Source organism: Podarcis gaigeae, assembly GCF_964106915.1.
Source record: "Podarcis gaigeae genome assembly, chromosome: 10".
In the NCBI taxonomy this organism is placed as follows: Eukaryota; Metazoa; Chordata; class Lepidosauria; order Squamata; family Lacertidae; genus Podarcis; species Podarcis gaigeae.
In genome coordinates this window covers 36409555-36428806 of record NC_139686.1, presented here as the reverse complement: position 1 = coordinate 36428806, position 19252 = coordinate 36409555, and the positions used below count along the sequence as shown (strand labels likewise).

Below are 19252 nucleotides of genomic sequence, written 5' to 3'. Positions count from 1 at the left end.
TTTAAAGACCTCACTGTTTTCCATTTTTTCCCCCGATAGAGATTTAGAAGCATGCATGCCTGTTCTCCCCCCCCCCCCGCCCCGTCCCCCACTTCACTGCAAAAAGCCTAACATAGCAAAGCTCTTAACTGCATCACAGCCACGAAATAACAAGTTGATTCGATGAAAGTGGCACGGCCGCCTAGAGACCTGGGAAGAAAAATTGACATTTAAGCTCACAAATTCTGACTTGTATTCCATAAAGTTTCCAAGCTCACATCAGAGCTGTTTGAAATAAATAATAAAATGGAAAAAAGGGGGGAAACACATGCCTTTTAAACTGGTAGATATGATCTGAAAGTCACAAGGCTGTGGAGCACATACAGTAATAAATTCCATAGGTCACCATGTCTAAGGCACATCAGAGCTATATGCTGTATGTCCGCCACCTCTAGGCTTATGTAATCAAACCCCAGGGACCTCACCCTAAAGCAAAACTGCTCCAAACCTGTAAAAAGAAAACCCAATTTCTCCAGCTAAGAATAATTCATATCTATATAGGCATTTATTCTGTACCAAACTGATCGACCAAATTGATCCACACTGAAAATCACTCCTGAAAATCTCTTTTTGTTTTTGTTTTTAAATCACATTTGAGCATCAGTTCTGTTTTTCTTGAATGACTTGAAAAACTTTCTGAGCCACTTGTTCCATTTTCTTACTGGTGACAAGTTACTGTAGTTTAGCCAGTTTGGAAACGTTATATAATTATCTGTCCACTGGGATAGAAAGCATAATTCCAGTCCACAGAGGGCATTGAACAAGTGTCGGATCATCTCTGTTTCAATTTCATCACTGTCTATAGATCCTAGGAACATTTCACATCAAATTCTGTTTATTTTGATTTTCTTAATGATACCTTCAACTTCAGCTCCAGGCACTTTTTGTGTAATTTCAAGGCAACACATCTTTACTCCATAAACTCTGTGTGCACTCTGAGTACCACAAAAGAGCCACAAAATTAAATCTGGTTTAATTATTTTACCGTATTTATTTAATTTCTACATCACCCGTAATCCAAGGATCACAGGGGTGGTTGACAGTATCTGGTCCAAAAAAGGGAATGTGTCAGACCATCTACTTAACAAAAGAAACTGGGGGTTGAATGTGATTACTTATGTAATGAAAGCGTAATGAAAGGGTCTAATTGTATGTGCGATTAGCAGCCCTAAAAAACCGTTTATATTTCACTGCATAAATGAATGACAGGGGGAAATTCTACTGTTTGTTGGATGAGACAAAGGGGGACAGGACTTGGGACCACACAAGAGGATGGCAAAGTAGGGATTCACATATCCCTAGTCTACAGAAATTCTTACGTCTGGTTGGCATGTAACCCTATCCACACAGCCAGCAGAGGAGAGGGAAGGGGAATAGGGCTGTGTTGCAGCCACACCACCCTCCTTTCTGACCTCCACACATAGGACTATGCAATGTTTGGCTTTTACGTTAAAGGGTCGTTACTCTTTTGAAGCCTAAAGATGCAATAGGTAAAATAAATGCATGGATTTGTACAGTCCTGTTTGTCTCCACCACTTTCTTCTTTCTTCCACCCTTCCCCAGGACCTATCACTAAAAGAAAAGCTTGCTGATTAATGTTCTGCCCCAACTTCACAGAGATACAATGATTACATTTCCTGGAGAAAGTTCCAGCCCTTTAAGCAGCCTAGAGCCACAACTTGTTTCATCAGGATTACGTGCGAGGGCTCCGGCTTTGTTATGATCTGCTCAAGCACATAGCGATTCCTATCAGGCTGCTTGCAAGAAACAAAGATCAGGTTTCTGACTTTGCAGTAAGGAACAGATGTGATTTTCCATGATGCATCACTGGGTTAAATGAATCAATCAAAGGCGTGCAAAATACATGGTTTGGTTTGAAAATAACTGCGGGCCGTAAATGAAGCAACACTTCAAGTCCATGATGAGTATCCCTTTCCAGGCATGTTCACCCAAATCTTTGTGCCAACTGGTTGTTAAATGACCTCAGTGTGAAAGAAGCTAAGAGCATCTGCTACTTATACTACAGTTCAAAAGACGGTTCCTGCACCTTTAACAGGTACGCAGAAGAGGGTTTTGTGGCAAGTGCAGGTTGACATGCAACTATTAAAGACACAAAGGTTCTCTCCTTTGCATCTGGTCACCTAAGCAAAATGTGTGGTAGGGCGTTGTTGTTTTTGAAGGTTATGCTGACTCTGCTGTTTCACATCCACATGGCGAAGGTGAGGTTGTCTGCTGTGCCAACTTCCATTGCATTTCTCTCCATCTCCCCATTTAATATCATCTAAGGTAGTTTCTAGATGACCTCTTTATTGAGCAGTCATTCTGATTTGTTTGCAAGGAGGTGGTGCAACAACAAATCTGCCAGTATGCAGTTGAATCCCACCTGTAAAAATCAAGACAGCCTGGAATCCTGAATTTAACAGCAAAGTTCCTTGCATATTTACTTGGAAATTGATGTGTTCAGTGGGGTTTGCTACTGTGAAAATGGACATAGGATCAGGTACATTATCGCCACCCAACATAGCTTCAGGCTGATGCTGGACTAGATGGGCCCCTGGGCTGATCCTGCAGGGATCTTATGTTTTGATGTTCTTAAATATCATGGCCAGTCAATTGGGTGCTGCCAGAGGAAGGACTTTTCAGCAGACACATGTCTTCATGTTGAAATTGGCCTTCAGGTTTTGTCCATATCTGAAATTGAGACGGTTTCAGTGGTGGCTTACTTCCCCCTGCTGTTATTGTACAGGGCTTGGCTTAATGATCGTTTCAGGGGCAGAATTACTTCAAATGTTCAGGCTTGTAACTGTTTTTGCCCAAATAACAGGGCTGAGAGATAATTCATTTTGGAATGCGGTATAATTGTTTTGCTCGCATTTGCACTTCAGAAGATCAAGGCCTGGAGTCACCAGATGTTTTTCCGAACAGGATTTTTTTGGCTGTTATCCTCAGAGTGTTATGCAGAGAGGGGTGGATGGGGAGAGGAGGTAAAGCAGGAGACTCCAGTCTTGCTTCACTCAACCTTCAAGCCATGGTGGGTAGCTAAGAAACAGGCGGGAAAGCGATCAAGGGGCAGCAAACAAGGAATGGCACAAAGCTGAATATTGGGTCTCTGAAAGGCATAGGATTCCCTTTCTTCCATTTTCTAGTGAAAACAACACCACCATACTAAATCTGAACAACAAAACCTTTCTTTACCTTCCATAGCTGCCTTTTAATTTTTGATAGCTTGTTTTTGCAAATAAATGAAATGTTTTGATTACAGAATTAGAATGCATATATCTTTATTTTCTGTCAGTACTAGCTCTTGTCAAGATTGCCAGATATTTGACTGAAACGATAAGCTGTGCTTCTTCACAGAAACAATACCCAGATACGCAGAATGTTGATGTGTGTTGTAATCAACTTATTGTAGATTTAAAATTTGTTGAATGTTTTATAGAATTGTTTTTAATGATAATTGTATTATTCTATTTATTTTACAGTCAAGCAATGTATACATTTTATGAGATAAATATAAATAAGTAAACAAAATAAGTGATTTATTTATTGCATTGCATTTCAACGGAAGCTGCAGTTTCTCTATCTGTGGACTTCCCATCTGTTCCAGCCTTAGGTCCCTAGATGTTGCTGGACTACAACTCCCTTCATCCCTGCCCAGTGGCATGCTGCCTGGGGATGATGGGAGTTGTAGTTCAACAACCAGGGAGCCCACATTTGGGGATGGTTGACATGTACATGTGGGCTGCTTGCAGCACTGGGATAAAGGCTCTTCCTTCCCTACCAGTCAAACATTGCCCTCTGACCCTTTGCTTGCTCCTCTTTCTCCAGTTTCTAGCTCACATAACAGCCCTCCAACTCAGAAATTGTTCTTCCAACTATTTGAGAGCTGGAGGAAGGGCTCCACTCATTTGGTATCTGGCACAGAACCACCTTTCTTTTGTTCTCTTAATGGCCCATCACCTAGTAAATTTTCTGGGTTTATTTTTAAGGCTGCAGTAAATGGATGCACATGAAAATCACAAAGTCAATGGGTCCCGTGAAGAACATAAGAAATAGTGGCTGTTATTATGGAAAGAGCAGTGCAATATGTAGCAAGACATAAAAGCTCATGTGAAATGAATTACAACAATGCTACATAAAAACACATGCAAGATAGACTAGTACAGTAGTAAAAAAACACAGCATTCCTCTTGGAAGGTGAATATTGTGGATGCAAAATTCCTGTGCGTCCTTCTCTCTCTCTCTCTCTCTCTCTCTCTCTCTCTCTCTCACACACACACACACACACACACACATGCCAGTCCACAGAATCAATGCTGCTGAATCTGAGTACATGAATGGCAGGCAGAAAAGAGCCTTGAGCAACAAGCGTTAGAGCGGGAGGTCAGGGGCCCACAAATGATCCCTGTGTGAGAAGAGGGGTGCTAACAAGTCCACAAGTCTGTCCCTATTTCCATTTGCGAAATGTTAAGAGGCCGCGAGACAGCTGGCATTTGTCTCAAAGCCCTTGACAGCTCTGTAAATCAGCCATTCTTTCTGGTACCAGCCTTTATTCTGTGCAACAACACCCACCAACCCCCCCCCCCCAAAAAAAAGAGAGAAGACAACAGAAAGGTTTGTAAAATTGAAAATAATGAAGATGTTTTAAGGAACTGGCATCTGTTCATAGATATTCCGCCGAGTAAAAGAGATGCTAAATGCATCGGATGAATTATTCATTGTGAATTATTCATTTAGCTCTTGCTTGTGGCACAAAGCGCCAAACCACTCCAGCCTAACTAGAAGTTTTCCATTGAGGGCCCATTATAAGCGTTGTCTCTCATTTCTACTATCCCATCCAAAGTCCCATTTTCAAAAAGAAAAGAAGGAAAATTTAGCACCACTGCTTACTACCGATTAAATCTAGTAATTTTAAAAATATTCTTTTAAAGACGCAGATCAATGTAAATCCTGTTTACATGTGACTGCTTATTTTAAAATAATAAAAATTCAGCCTTCCTTCCCACACTCAGCAGCACACAGTCCCTCCCAGGTGTAGCAGGTTCATGCAAGTCCTTAGCAATGAGATTTAACAGTACAATCCAGTACATGCCTATTCAGAAATAAGTCTCATTGAGTGCAATGTGCTTACTCCCAGGTAAGTGGTCCCAGGACAGAAGGCTTCATTGTTCAAGAGTTTTTGGTTTGCTTTGAGGTCAGGGGGAGGGGGAGGGGTCTTTGAGGAAGCCTAATAAATACTATCACAGTGAAGTATCTGCCACACAGCTTGAAATCTATTGACTAAATTGATCTGCCAAACATGTTTCACTAGTTTTCCCTGACAGAATTGAATCTTAGGCAGGTGGAGCTCCTCTCAGGATATAGCCCAAATCTAAATACTTCCAACCAAAAGGCACACTTTGAGGCAAGGATAAAAAATATGCTGCCCTCCATGTGTTGTTGGACTATATTTCCCATCATCCTTGGCCATTAGCCAAGCTGGCTGGGGTTGATGGAAGTTGTAATCTGACATCTGGATGGGACGATGACTGTTACAAATGACATATTCATGCATGACCATTTTTAACAGTGCTTTTGTGGAGTGTGCAAAATGCAGATCTGCTACTTGTGGTAAAGTGTTGCAGCTTCCATGAACCTGATTAGCTATAGATCACTCTGTTCCTGTGGATGGAACTATGCTGGTGTTAGACATAAGCATTAAACTCCTCCTACGCTGAAATAACCTGGAGGTATTTGAAGAGTGCATTTTCCTCCTTGGCTTTGATCTGCGGGGAGGGATAATCTTTGAAAAATATAATTTATGAATGAATGAGAAGGGAAAGAGTATGAAAGTGAATAATAAAGCCTCTGTGTTTCGATAATAATAATTTGTCATAATGGAGCTTTAAAAAAAGAGATGGCTAAAATGCTCTAAAAGTGTTCCTGTACAAGTATTAATTTTTGTTCTTTTCTTTCTTTTTGGCTAAACATAGAAGCATTTCTTCAAACAGCTAGACATCTGGCCTTTACTATGTTCTTTCAGATCCCTTGAAATCTTATCTGGATTCATATAAGCAAAGAGCAATCTTTGAAGTCAATATGGCACATAAAAAGCTTCTAACATCAATAAAGCCATTCAGAAAGCAGTAAATGAATGAAGGAAAAAATTCACCCTGTCCCAACCCATTCACATACACACAAACATGCTTTTCCCACCAACGCTGCTAATTTTAAGAGTAGCTGTACCTCAGGTTACTTTACAAATGGGCTTGCAAAGTCAACTTAATAGAATTCACCACCAAAAATGGATGTTGGGTCACATTTCAGGTTGTTATTTAGAGCGACAAAATTATGGCACAAGTTTTGAGAATGGGCAGAGGGGCAGCACCCTGTTCCTGGAGAACTCAGGGATCCAGGTCTGAGGGATCCACAGCAAAGAGGTGGACCCTTTCCTACATCAGTTGAGCACTGCAGGCTTATGTGGTGATGGTAGCGGAGCTGTGATCAGCAGCAGATAACTGGGATCCAGTGTTTTAATTTCTTCCTCCCTAGGAGTGTCACCACAGAGCATTGTGGGGAAATTCAAATGGCAACTCCAAGCCACTCTACACAGGAGACCCAGGGCATCTTTAACTTCAGAAATGGGCCTTAATAGACCCAGACAGCTGTCTGAGAATGCAGTATGTCAATACCAAGCCTGGAAAAATTCAACATAAGACAACAATGGTTCATAGGTGGAGGGCATTACTCACATAGCCAAAACAATTTATACAGCCTGTTCAACATCCTGCCCCTATCAGTCTCTAATACATAGATCTAAATTTCTAGTGTATATAAGACACCATGGTTAAAAACACACAGAGCCCATAGACATGATGTTTTAAAGGACAGGAGGGAAGCGTCTGACATAATAGCAAGACAAAATCATTCCTCCTTCTTTTGCCTTAACAGTAGAGGCTGTAACATCTGGGAATAAGGATAGAACCTGCCCAGTAAACATCCATTAATTTTACCCCATCTTTCAAGCTTTTCAAAAGCTCTTTCGAAAGTTCGAAACTCACACTTTTTTTTAACCGCCTTCCCTTAAAAACAGCATAGGATTGAGCCGCACTAAAGAGATGTATCTTCAAGCATTCATCTCCTCCTCTGTGGGGAGGGAATCCCACAACTGAGGGGCTGCCACAGAGAAGGCCAGTCAGAGCCCATCCCTCATTCCGTTCCCCAGAGACCATCTCTAAACTCCCATCACAATGTTCCTTGTAAGCAAATGCCTCTAAATTACTACAATCACTACAGTTTTCAATGTGCTTTATGCTTCACATCATACATTGCCTTGGTATTTTTGATGAGTTGGCATTATATAAATATTTTTTATAAATAAGTATCATATATATGGGACGCTGCTGGCGCTGTGGGTTAAACCACAGAGCCTAGGACTTGCCGATCAGAAGTTCGGTGGTTTGAACCCCCGCGACGGGGTGAGCTCCCGTTGCTCGGTCCCTGCTCCTGCCAACCTAGCAGTTCGAAAGCACGTCAAAGTGCAAGTAGATAAATAGATACCGCTCCAGTGGGAAGGTAAATGGCGTTTCCGTGCGCTGCTCTGGTTCACCAGAAGCGGCTTAATCATGCTGGCCACATGACCCGGAAGCTGTCTGCAGACAAATGCCAGCTCCCTTGGCCAGTAAAGCGAGATGAGTGCCGCAACCCCAGAGTCGGTCACGACTGGACCTAACGGTCAGGGGTCCCTTGACATTTTTACCTTTACCGTATTTATTATTATTATTTATTATTATCATTATAAAAATGGAAACAGGAGAAAAGTATGCTCTGGATCACATCCCAGTAGCTTTCTTGATGCCCTGCAGCTGTTCCCTGCGGCTGCTGTCAGCTGGAGCCCTTTATTTGCCGATTCCCAGAATCTTAGAAGCGCCTATATTTGTTCTGTTGTACCATCACAAGTATGGTTATCCCTGTGCTCTAGTGAAGATTTGTAGGTGCTAATACAATTCTGACGAGGCTCAAATTTCAGAATTGTTTTTGCTAGGGATAGCTTACACCCAAAAGGCAGAAGCAGCGATGGACTGCCAGTGGCTGCATGACCCCATAGACACCAATAATTCCATCATAAAGTAATTCTCTTTTCAGGTGCTACCCACCCTCCCCACTTTTTATGCCCTTGCTTTATCGAAGATTAGCAGGATTTATTTTTATCATTCTAGTTTCAACGCGCTAGAAGGGCTCCTGTGAAAATCTAACATGAACTAACATTGGAGAGCAGAAACTGAAGCCACCAATTTCTTTTTTTTAAAAAAAGATCTGGCCTGAGCAGGAAAAGGGTGAAAAACAGAGCTGTTCAAATGTTGCAATATCATGTGATCTCTTATCTTTTTAGGGTTTGGTGCGGATGTTTTCCCTAACCAGCTTTGTCACATTGCTTCTAGGAAGGTCTCTGTGCTACTTACAGCTGTGCGGCATGCAAAAAATCAGCCTAAACTATCCTGTGTATGCATTAACGTCTGCAGGGGAAGTCCCAATAGCTTAATTCTTTGGTTCTTAAATAAGATGGTACTTCCTGTCAGTTACACACCCCTTTGACAACCCTACTCCTGAGGTACTCCAAGTAACAGACCCAGGGGATCGCCACACCCCTCTTAACTGGTTTGGGAGTCTTCTCTTTTTGTGGAAGAATCTCTCCCCTGCTGACTGGAATGAGACCTAAATAAACTATCTTTCCAGCTTCTACTTCTCCTGGCTCAACCTCAGCCTCCCAGTTAATTCCTTACTCTTACAGGATGCCACACACTGTCCTAAGCGTAGAGACTCCTTTCTCTAGCTTGTGAGCGGATGTTTCCACCCAGAACCAACTCTCCCAACCTCTATCCCAACTCTCAAAATCCTCTCCTTTTCAACTCCCCCTCCTGGAACCCCAGTTAATCAGAAGTTGCCATTCGTTAACCATTTGCTAGCAGGGAAAAGGAAAAAGAAAACACTTGGGGACCCAACCTGCCCAGCAAAAAGAAACTTTTCTATCACACTTACCTGTATGGGGCAGGCTAGTGGCAAGGTTGAGGCCACATGGTTGACTTGCCAGGAGTTCCATGGCCAATCTGGTGCTCCATCATTCTCATAAATGCTTCTGGGTTAGGCTTGCTTGCCACTGGTCTTGAGAAATTATGGAGATCTGCTGATGCTGGCTACCTGCTTTCTTGCCTTCACAGGAGGCATTGGCCTTGACCACATTTGAAACCTCCCAGTCACACCCATAAGCATTAGCCAGTCAACATCTATGAACCACACCAATGGCCACATTCACTGAATTCCCCCTTTTCATTCATTCACATTTGTGCCTCAGCTTCAACCCACAAATAACCACTGGCTTCTGAAGGTGAATTTCAACCAGCCTCCATCCACAAACATCAGCCTGCTTCAGCCTTATAAACACCCATGGACTTCCAAACGTGAAGTCCACTAGTTTCTGCCCACCATTTGTCAGCTTCCACTAGGCCCATCACTATATATAGATATAAGCCAACTTCTGACAATGGATATCAACCACAATCAAGCCACAATCCCTCTCAGAAAGTGAATTTGCCTTACTGTCACTCTGTAGCCACCAACAGTGAGTAGATCACCTCTGTCCATTTGCCAATGTGCCACTTCCAAGTGGAGCACTGGGAAATGCTGGATCTTGCAGCTGTTGGGAAAGAGAAAAAAGCCCACCTTTATATCCACTCAGCTGCCATGTACTTTTGTGATGTCACAAGTAATCCTTAACCAACAGCAACAGCTGGGGATGCACCATCATCACCTCCTCAGGCCTCACACTTGTGGGTGCACCTCAGCAGTGATTTACTTGTGGGCTTGCTTGTTTTTTAAAAAAATAGGTAAAGGTAAAGGTAAAGGTACCCCTGCCCGTACGGGCCAGTCTTGACAGACTCTGGGGTTGTGCGCCCATCTCACTTAAGAGGCCAGGGGCCAGCGCTGTCCGAAGACACTTCCGGGTCACGTGGCCAGCGTGACATCGCTGCTCTGGCGAGCCAGAGCTGCACACGGAAACGCCGTTTACCTTCCCGCTGGTAAGCGGTCCCTATTTATCTACTTGCACCTGGAGGTGCTTTCGAACTGCTAGGTTGGCAGGCGCTGGGACCGAGCAGCGGGAGCGCACCCCGCCGCAGGGATTCGAACCGCCGACCTTTCGATCGGCAAGTCCTAGGTGCTGAGGCTTTAACCCACAGCGCCACCTGCGTCCCTTTTTAAAAAATACTTATAGACAAATGTCTTTCGGCCAACTTGTTTAGGGCTTTGTGAATTAAAATAAGAACCTTGAACCTGGCCAAGCAGAAAATCAGCAAGCAGTATCAAATGACTGTATTGGGGGACTCTGCTTGTAGAAATGTGTGTGAGAGGCAAAACTATACGAAAGGTGTATATTAGAAGAAATGTACACTAAAATGCTGGCACGTTTTTGTGAGGACTTTAAACAAAAATAATACTGTGATGAACTAAACTTAAGACTGGAAAAATTAAAAACGGAGAGAAACCCAAACTGACAAATGTCCCTGGAGGGCAACAGCAGGAGAGAGCTATAGCGCATGTTCTGTCATGCTAGCAGACCTCCCATGGGTATCTGGTTGGCCCCTGTGGGAACTGAATAGTGAACTAAATTCACTTTGGTCTGATCTAGAAAGGCTCTTCTTACCTTTTTATCTGCAGAGACCAACTTCTGCTCTCTCTGGGTGTATTTCTGAAACTAGCATGGTGTCCATTCAACTGCCATTTTAACTGACTGGTCAGCTCAAGCAAGATATGTTTGCTCACTAAAAATTATCGTCTATTTTTTAAAAAATATATTTATTTGTTTTTGCAAAAAGAGAAAAAAAACATCACCAAAAATACATACCAACACACACTAACAAACACACATAAAACAGATAAAAGGAACAGAATAAAAATTCCAATTTTTTAAATTCATGTTTACAAAACTTTCTTTCTTGACTTCCTCACGCCTCCTTTTTTTTGTGTTCCTCTTTGTCCAATCAGATACAGCAAATCCTTACCCTCTTTAAAAACTCATTTCTAATTATTAAAGTCAATTCTATTATGCCTCCAATCTTTCCTCCTTATATTTAAACACCTTTAGCATTGTTATTTACTTTCAACATAATATAACTTTAGTCTTTCACCCTTTTTCTATTACACTTTTGCATACTTTTTAACATTGTATCACTAATGCCGTATTATTTTCGTATCCAACATCATTTTAACATTCATAAACTTTGCAGTGTTTTTGCAGGTAGTCTTTAAACTTCTTCCAGTCCTCTTCCACTAAAAATTATCGTCTACAATTTCTCTCGATTTATGAAAATGCATGGGAAATGTGTAGGTATGCAAAATATATAGTCCAGTACTGGGTGAAGGGAAGAAAGAAAAAATAAATGAGGTTTCATCAGCCTCCAGCCTATAGTTTTCACAGTGTATTATGTCACAACGGTGCTGACATCAAGGTGGGAATTGCATGCAGTGCTTGCAAAATATCACTAAAAATGATCAGAGAAGGATGCTCTCATCCTAGTAACCTACATGCAATCATTACACCACACATGCATGAATTTTGAGACCAAATTCATTATTCTTATTGCACCCTCTGCTGACTGGTTCCTTGAACAGCTTTAAGCAACTGATTCTTAACCAAGATATAGTGTGGAGCTGAGAGTTAACATCAAGAGAAATCCAACTGATGATCATGTTTGTTGTGTTAGGTGAGTATAGGGTGAGAAGCAATGTGTTTAAATTATAAGACTGGTAGGTTTGGGTTTAATGTTAAATATTAAATGCAAGGTCCCTATGATTGTCATGGAAGTTTCTTTCCTTGAAGGTTTTCATCCTTGAAGGATGAGGAACTATTGCTTGGAGTATCTTAGGCACCAGGCTTCAAGGCGTTCATTCGCAGATGGGCCTGTAGCCTCCTGCTCCGAAACACACCACCACCACCCCATTTCATAGATCTATGGGTCTTTCTACATTTTGCATAAACTGAAATGGTGGGCATTCACTCTGTTTGTAATCCTGACTTGGCACACAGATGGTAAATCTAAGGAGATATATAACATGCACATGCTGGACGTTGCCGACTGAGAATGGTCTACCCTTTTCATAACTTTTGGCATCTTCCATATACTGACACAGCTCACTTTCACAGTTTGGCTCTTCAGCCCGACCAGATCCTGAAATCCTACACAGGCATCCAGCATCACCAGGGGACTCTTCTCCCAGTGCATAAAATGCTGCCATTTTCCCTCAGCTGAAAGGAGCAGCCCTTCACAAAACAACCTGGCTGGCCTTACAACAGCTGTAAATTTATTATCAGAATACATGACTCTTGCCTGAATTATACTGCAAAGCCTGTCTGCACAGCAGGGCAGGAAAGCACCAAATGAGCATCGTTTTGTGTTGTTGTTTTTATTATTGCTGCTGGAAGAAAGTAACCGGGTTGACAGGAGATGTGTTTGTTGGCAAGAAGGCCATGACATTTTGAAAACCGCAGGGACCATCCTGCCTCACCAAACACCAAGCATATGCAAAGAAAATGCATGCGGCCGTGGTAGAAAGGCACATCTATTGTCTTGCTAGCAGGCAGCGCCAGAATGGAGAGCATCCCAGAAATGACATACAAAACTATTTGAGAAAGTGCTTGCCAACGCTGAAAGAAAAGGAAGTAGCACAATGGTAGCTGAGGAAGAAGCAGCTGGGCTTCGCAGCACCAGCCTGCATATTTCAGTTTGTATTATCCGCACTGTTTCATACAGTAAAAGAGGTCTTCCAAGGGGAATCTTTTATTTATTCACCAAACAATCTAACGTTCTGCTTCCTTCATCAGTTGATCTGTACCAAGGTTGATGAATCCGTGGCGCTGCAGGTGTTACTGGGCTCCAACTTCCAGTCAGCATGGCCAATGGTCAGGGATGATGGGAGCTGGAGTCTAACAACATCTGAAGGCCAAGGTTTTCCGTTCCTGAGCTGTATGAAATATCTGTGTGTGTCTTATCTATATACCCATCTCAAAGCATTGACAGCAATTAATTCATTTTTAAGTGCATTTACATCCTGGAACTTCTAGTCATTCAGCTGTCATCTGTGCCCATGCTGTTAAGGTACATCCATCTTACCACTTACTCTACATCCAGTTTTCTAATCAGGCTGAAGCTGGTTTGAAAATACAGGAAAGGTCAGGTTGGGGTGGGAAAGGGCACCAAGCGGTGGCAGACCTGCACCATGCTAGATTGGAGGGCAGTGGCTGAGGAGGACCACAAGCAAGAGGGAGGGAGGGAGAGGGGGAGGGGGAGGAGGTCACTCCTTCCTCCTCCTCTCTATTGTCACTTTTGCCAGGCTGGGCTCCTCATCAGCCACACCAAAAGCTGTGCAACCACCATTTTGGACTGGCTGAGCTTGAATACGAGAAAAAAAGGCATCCTGACTAAAGTCCAAATGGCATAGGGGACACTTTTGTCCAAGAACAGGGCAATCCCATTTTTCTAGGGACGGGTGGCAATCCTGTACACGCTGTTCTGGTTTCCAAGCCATAGACTATTCATGACGCACTGCCCTCCTAATATTCAAAATATTTAGTAAAGTAAGATAATACATAAATATCACTGTATGTGGATTCCATCCTCCCAACAAAAACAGTCAAGGAAGAAAGTAAACAAATCGCGTAGCCTGCCCCTTGGAAAGAATGGACACCGTGCAAGCAGTGATCAAAGGCAATGCAGGCTCGGTTCCGTGCTCAAGGTCACATCAGCTTCAGTTTTTTCCAGGTTCTCTTTGTAAATGCTTAATTGAAATTCCCCCTTGACTTAGTCTGAATGACCCATAAAGCTTTCTCATTCCAGAGCATCCAGCCATTTGGGAAGACTAGTGGAAAACTTTTTGGTAGATTCACTTGCTAGACAACAGGCTTAATTTCTCTGTTTAATTTGGTCTGGCCCAGTAAGTCACTGAATACAGGCATCAAATAGTTGGATTGCCAACACTGCATGCAAATACGTTAGAATAAAGGCTGCAGTCCTGGACTAACCAGGACTAACCAGTTCCCTAGACCAGGTAGATGGGACCCCCCTATTGTCTATGCTGTAGTAACCTCTAGAGTGGAATCTACACACAGATTTTAAAAATGCTATGAAAATGCTTTTTTTAAAAAACGTTTTGAGAAATACCTTGAATTTTGCATAGCTCACTTTCGCCATCTAGTGTCACATTTGTATATTACACTTTATAACACATTTTAAGCGTTTTATTTGCAGCTGTGTAGGGACGTGGGTGGCGCTGTGGTTTAAACCACAGAGCCTAGGACTTGCCGATCAGAAGGTCGGCAGTTCGAATCCCCAAGACGGTGTGAGCTCCCGTTGCTCAGTCCCAGCTCCTGCCAACCTAGCAGTTCAAAAGCACATCAAACTCCAAGTAGATAAATAGGTACCGCTCCGGTGGGAAGGTGAACGCCGTTTCCGTGCACTGCTCTGGTTTGCCAGAAACGGCTTAGTCATGCTGACCACATGACCCGGAAGCTGTACACCGGCTCCCTCAGCCAATAAAGCAAGATGAGTGCTGCAACTCCAGAGTCAGCCACGACTGGACCTAATGGTCAGGGGTCCCTTTACCTTTACCTTGCAGCTGTGTAGCTGAATCCTAGGTTGAGGAGGAGGAGGATATAATTAAATTTATATACCCCCCTTCATCAAAAAATCTCAGGGCAGTTCACAAGATAAAAAATACAAGATGAAAACACAAATAAGTAGTTAAAGCAAAAGTAAGAAAACAATAGCCACCTCCCTGTCCATAAACACATTTAAAAGCCTGCAGGATATTAATCAGCAAAAGGCTTTGTTGAAGAGGAATGTTTTCACCTGGCGCCTAAAGATATATAACAAAGGTGCCAGGCATAACTCCCTGCGGGGAATGTCCCACAAGTGGGGAGCCATAGCAGAAGAGACACTTTCTCATGTTGCTGCCCTCTGGGCCTCTAGCAGAGGACGCACACAAAAGAAGTGCCTCAGATGATGATTGCAGGGTCTGGGTCAGTTTACATGGGGAGATGCAGTCCTTGAGGTGGTGGTGGTGGTGATTACAGTGGTACCTCAGTTTTCAAGTGTCTCAGAAGCCAAAGGTTTCAGTTTTCAAACACTGAAAACCCAGAAGTACTGTAATTGCTTCCATTTTTGAATACACCTTGGAAGTCGAACGGCTTCCGCTGCATTTTTATCCCAATTTTCTCCACTGACTTTGCAGACTGCCCTTTGCACCTCGGTTGTCAAACGTTTTGGAAGTCGAACGGCCTTCCGGAATGGATTACATTCGACAATCGAGGTACCACTGTACTATTATTATTATTATTATTATTACTATTATTATTATTACCTGTCCACCTGGCAGTCCTGAGGCACTGAATGCATTATACATCAAATTCAGCACTTTGAATTGGGCTCAGAAACTAATTGGTGGCCAGTGCATTTGGGCCAGGACTATATGCTCAAACTGTCTTGCCCCAGTAACCAACCTGGCTACTGAATTCTGCACCAGCTGAAGTGAGCTTCATAGCTGAGTAGGAATTCGAACTCTGATCTCTCAGTAAGGTAAAGGTAAAGGTACCCCTGACCATTAGGTCCTGTCGCGGACGACTCTGGGGTTGTGGCGTTCATCTCACTCTATAGGCCGAGGGAGCTGGCATTTGTCCACAGACAGCCTTCGGATCATGTGGCCAGCATGACTAAGCCACTTCTGGTGAACCAGAGCAGTGCACGGAAATGCCGTTTACCTTCCCGCTGGAGCAGTACCTATTTATCTACTTGCACTTTGATGTGCTTTAGAACTGCTAGGTTGGCAGGAGGAGGGACCGAGCAACGGAAGCTCACCGCGTTGCGGCAGAACTATACAAAGTATACTGGCTCTCTTCTCTTGGTGATTAGTTATCTGTATTTTATTTAAACTAAGACATATAATATTTCCTCTAGAGATGAATTTTTCTTGGCATCTGATATATTACTTGGGGGCACTTCTCAGCTGCTTGTCATAATACATATTTCAAGGCAGATTTGTGATCTAATACCTTTTCTTGAGGACTGGTGTTAGTATATAATACTCTGCGCCATGTATCTAAAAAGAAATAGGCAATGTCAGTAGGAGTCAGTAAATGATTTGTTGCCATTATAGTTATAACTGATTTTAGATGTATAAAATGTCCCTTCTGTGCCGTGCCCTGTGCTGCTTTTCACAAAGGCACAGAGTATTTTGTTCCATGTGTTTTAATGCATCTGCCTTTGCAAAGCTAATGCAGTACTAGAAATTGCTTTCTGTGGCAATTCATGTTTTATTGATACAGTGCACATAAAAGTAATCTTAAATATTTCAATGCAGTCAAGAGGTTAGGTAAAGAAAGGAAGTACCATCCTCCACCCTTGGAATTTTCTCAACTTTCATTCCAGATTATGATTTTCTCCCCAGAAAAGATGAAGATGTCTTTGTTATGAGTTGTAATGCAGGAATCATTTCTTCCTAAATGGCTATGTGTGTGTGTGCATTTCTTGTAATGAGTAAGTATTTGGGATCTACATGGTTACTGGAGCTTACTGGAAACAGTCCAGTCCAGTGAATTAAATGTTGGGTATGGTTATGGAAAACATGAGCTCAAATTACAATTATAGGTTTGTTGCCTTTGGGTAGGAATACAAGTTGACTGCAATTCCAATTTCTGTGGCTGGCACTATCAAATTCACAAGGTTTGCTGCAAATGGATGGTAAAAATAACAAATCTAAATCAGGTCCCATAGAGACCTTCTCTGGTGCCTGTGAGGCACTTCTACCATGTGTGTGTGTGTGTGTGTGTGTGCGCGCGCGCGCGCGTGTGCACATGCATGTATATAATTTATTTATTGGATTTATATACCGCCCTTCATCAGAAGATCTCAGAGTGGTTCACAAAGATAAAAATACAAGATAAAAGGGGAGGGGTAGGGGTGTGATGAACAAACAGGATGCATGCTTCTGGAGGAAAGCACAAGAAGATAGAGGGTTTGGGGTGAACCTGAGAGAGAAAGTTTGGAATTGGGGGTCCTGGGAGAGCAAATGGGTGTGGGAAAGGAGAGAGAGAGAGAGAGAGAGAGAGTTTGGGATGAGTTGGTTAGCCGAAATGAGTGGTTTGAGAGGTAATTGTACAGGAATTGATTTGAAAGTTGGATCTGGGTGAGAGATTAATTTGGATTTGACCGTCCCATTAACTGCTCTATCTAGTTCAGTATTGCCAATGTTGATTAGCTCTCCAGAGTTTCAGGCAGGGGGCATTGGCAATACTGAACTAGCAGTGGCTCTGACACAATATAAGGCAACTTCCTTAGCAGTGGGTGGGGCCTGATTTTAGCATCAGTAAGATTTCCCAGATATGGAGAGCCTTCCCTGTCTTATTCCACCCCCACCCCCCACAATGGCCAATTATCTCATCTCTTTTCCTCCCCACTCATCTCCAATATTGTGAACTGGGATGCAGGACAAGTGCTTTGGATGATGAATTGTTGGAAGTCACGCCAGGAGAGGACCCAGTGTTTACCACTTTTCATGTCAAAACAATCTCTGTCCATTCTGCAATTCAAAGGGACAAATGGTAAGCGATGCAGTGGCCATTGTTACATCTTGTTTATCCCTAAGGAAAGCAGGATATTCCAATAGCTGTTAAGGTGTAAAATAAGGGGGAATGAAGAACAATTCAGAGTCTTTTCACATATGCTTGTCATACATCACCTTTCTTGTCACTTGGCCAATGTTGTTTGAACATAAGGGAGAGGAAGTCACACCGATGGAGTTCTGCCTATGATGGTGGAGGGATGGCATGACTGGCTTGCCGCAGGAGAACAGCAAACCCTGAGCAAAAGCCTGGTCCACAGACTCTGCCCCGAGATATGCAAACAGAAACTTAGAAACTCATATACAATCCAGCAAGTTCTGCCTTTATGCAGGCCATGTTTGTTAACATAAATGCACTACACCAGATTGGCTGTGTGGCAATTCTGTTTACTTTTCCTTATGGTTATACCCTCTGGTATAAACACATCTATTTCATATTACAGATATTTCCATATGCCTTGTGGAGTTCTATAACCACAGATACATTTGCAGAATTTCACAGTTTTCTCGTCATTTGAAAAACACTGTTAGTAATCGTAAACCTTCAAGCAGGGAGGCCTAGCAACTCCTTAGAGAGGGTCTTGCCTCTAAGGATACAGGTCACTTCTTGGTTCACATGGAGAAGCTGTTTTCAACGGAGCCCAGTGACAGAAGTGTACGGCTGTATTGACGCAGCACCGGGTGTTGAATTTTTGCACCCGGGGCAACTGCCACTGTGCACACAAAGCCATGCTACACCACTGTGGGCAGGGGCAGGAAAAAAAAAGTGCAGAGCAACAAATGCACAATTTACCTTTGCTCACAAGGCTAGTTTCCTCTCCCTCTCTCTCCATCTCTCTCTCTTTCTCCTCCATCTAGGCAAGCAAGAGACATGATCAGCGTTCAAAGATGCATTTATAGCCCCGCCAAAAATACCCAGCTGAGGTGTGAGGCAAGAGTCCGTGAGGGACGTTCTGTGGATAGCTCCATGGGCCAGCTGAAGAGAGCTGAAGGGCTGTTTTTGGTTCCCGGGCTTGAAGGTTCCCACCATCACCACCACCACGAAAGGAATTATAACAAGCAAGGGAAGATCAGTCTTGGCAGGTCTTGGGAAATGAAGACAGGATACTCCCAAGGTGCCTGGTGAAGAAATGACAAATGGGGGCAGTGTGGGGTAAAAAGGAGAGAAGAAACTGTTATGTATTGAAGTTATCACCCTGGCCACCAGGGGTATCATGTATATAGTTTTCACTCAGGTCCACGTCAGTTAATTTAGGCGGGAAACCCTGGGTTGTTGTTGTTACAATGTTGACAGCCGGCTGCCTATAAAAGCAGGCCAGCTGAGCTGTTTGCTGTTCAGTTCAGTTCCAGCTTACTATAAAGAACCACTTGGAGAAATCTCTGTGTCGTGTGCTTTGTCAATCCACTACTTAATCGAAACTTATCATCTGCCACCTCATCTGCACAGTAACCTTCAACCGCAGCCAAAGCCTCAGAATTTCTACAGAACCCCAAAGAGCATTCTGATCTTCAAGGGCTGTTTTTGTCCTTCGCTGTTTTTGTCCTGTGAAATTGCCCCTCCCCCACA

General features: G+C 43.0%; 2 long non-coding RNA genes across 3 annotated transcripts in view; one reads left to right on the top strand and one right to left on the bottom strand.

Annotated features, from left to right (window-relative positions):
- The window catches only part of LOC310825654, a 118564-nt gene that overhangs the window by 90705 nt on the left and 8607 nt on the right, over window positions 1–19252 (bottom strand). The window contains exons 1-3 of one of the 2 annotated variants that reach the window (XR_014555385.1): window positions 10718–10736; window positions 9651–9712; window positions 9058–9265 (exon numbers count right to left, since the gene is read on the bottom strand). This is a non-coding gene — a long non-coding RNA (uncharacterized lncRNA). Of the gene's footprint in view, window positions 1–9057; window positions 9266–9615; window positions 9713–10717; window positions 10737–19252 lie in introns of those variants that run through there. The other variant, XR_014555384.1, reaches the window with a different exon arrangement.
- LOC310825735 lies at window positions 5154–19093 on the top strand. The gene is made up of 3 exons (XR_014555498.1): window positions 5154–5176; window positions 17552–17665; window positions 18544–19093. It is a non-coding gene; the product is annotated as an uncharacterized lncRNA (long non-coding RNA).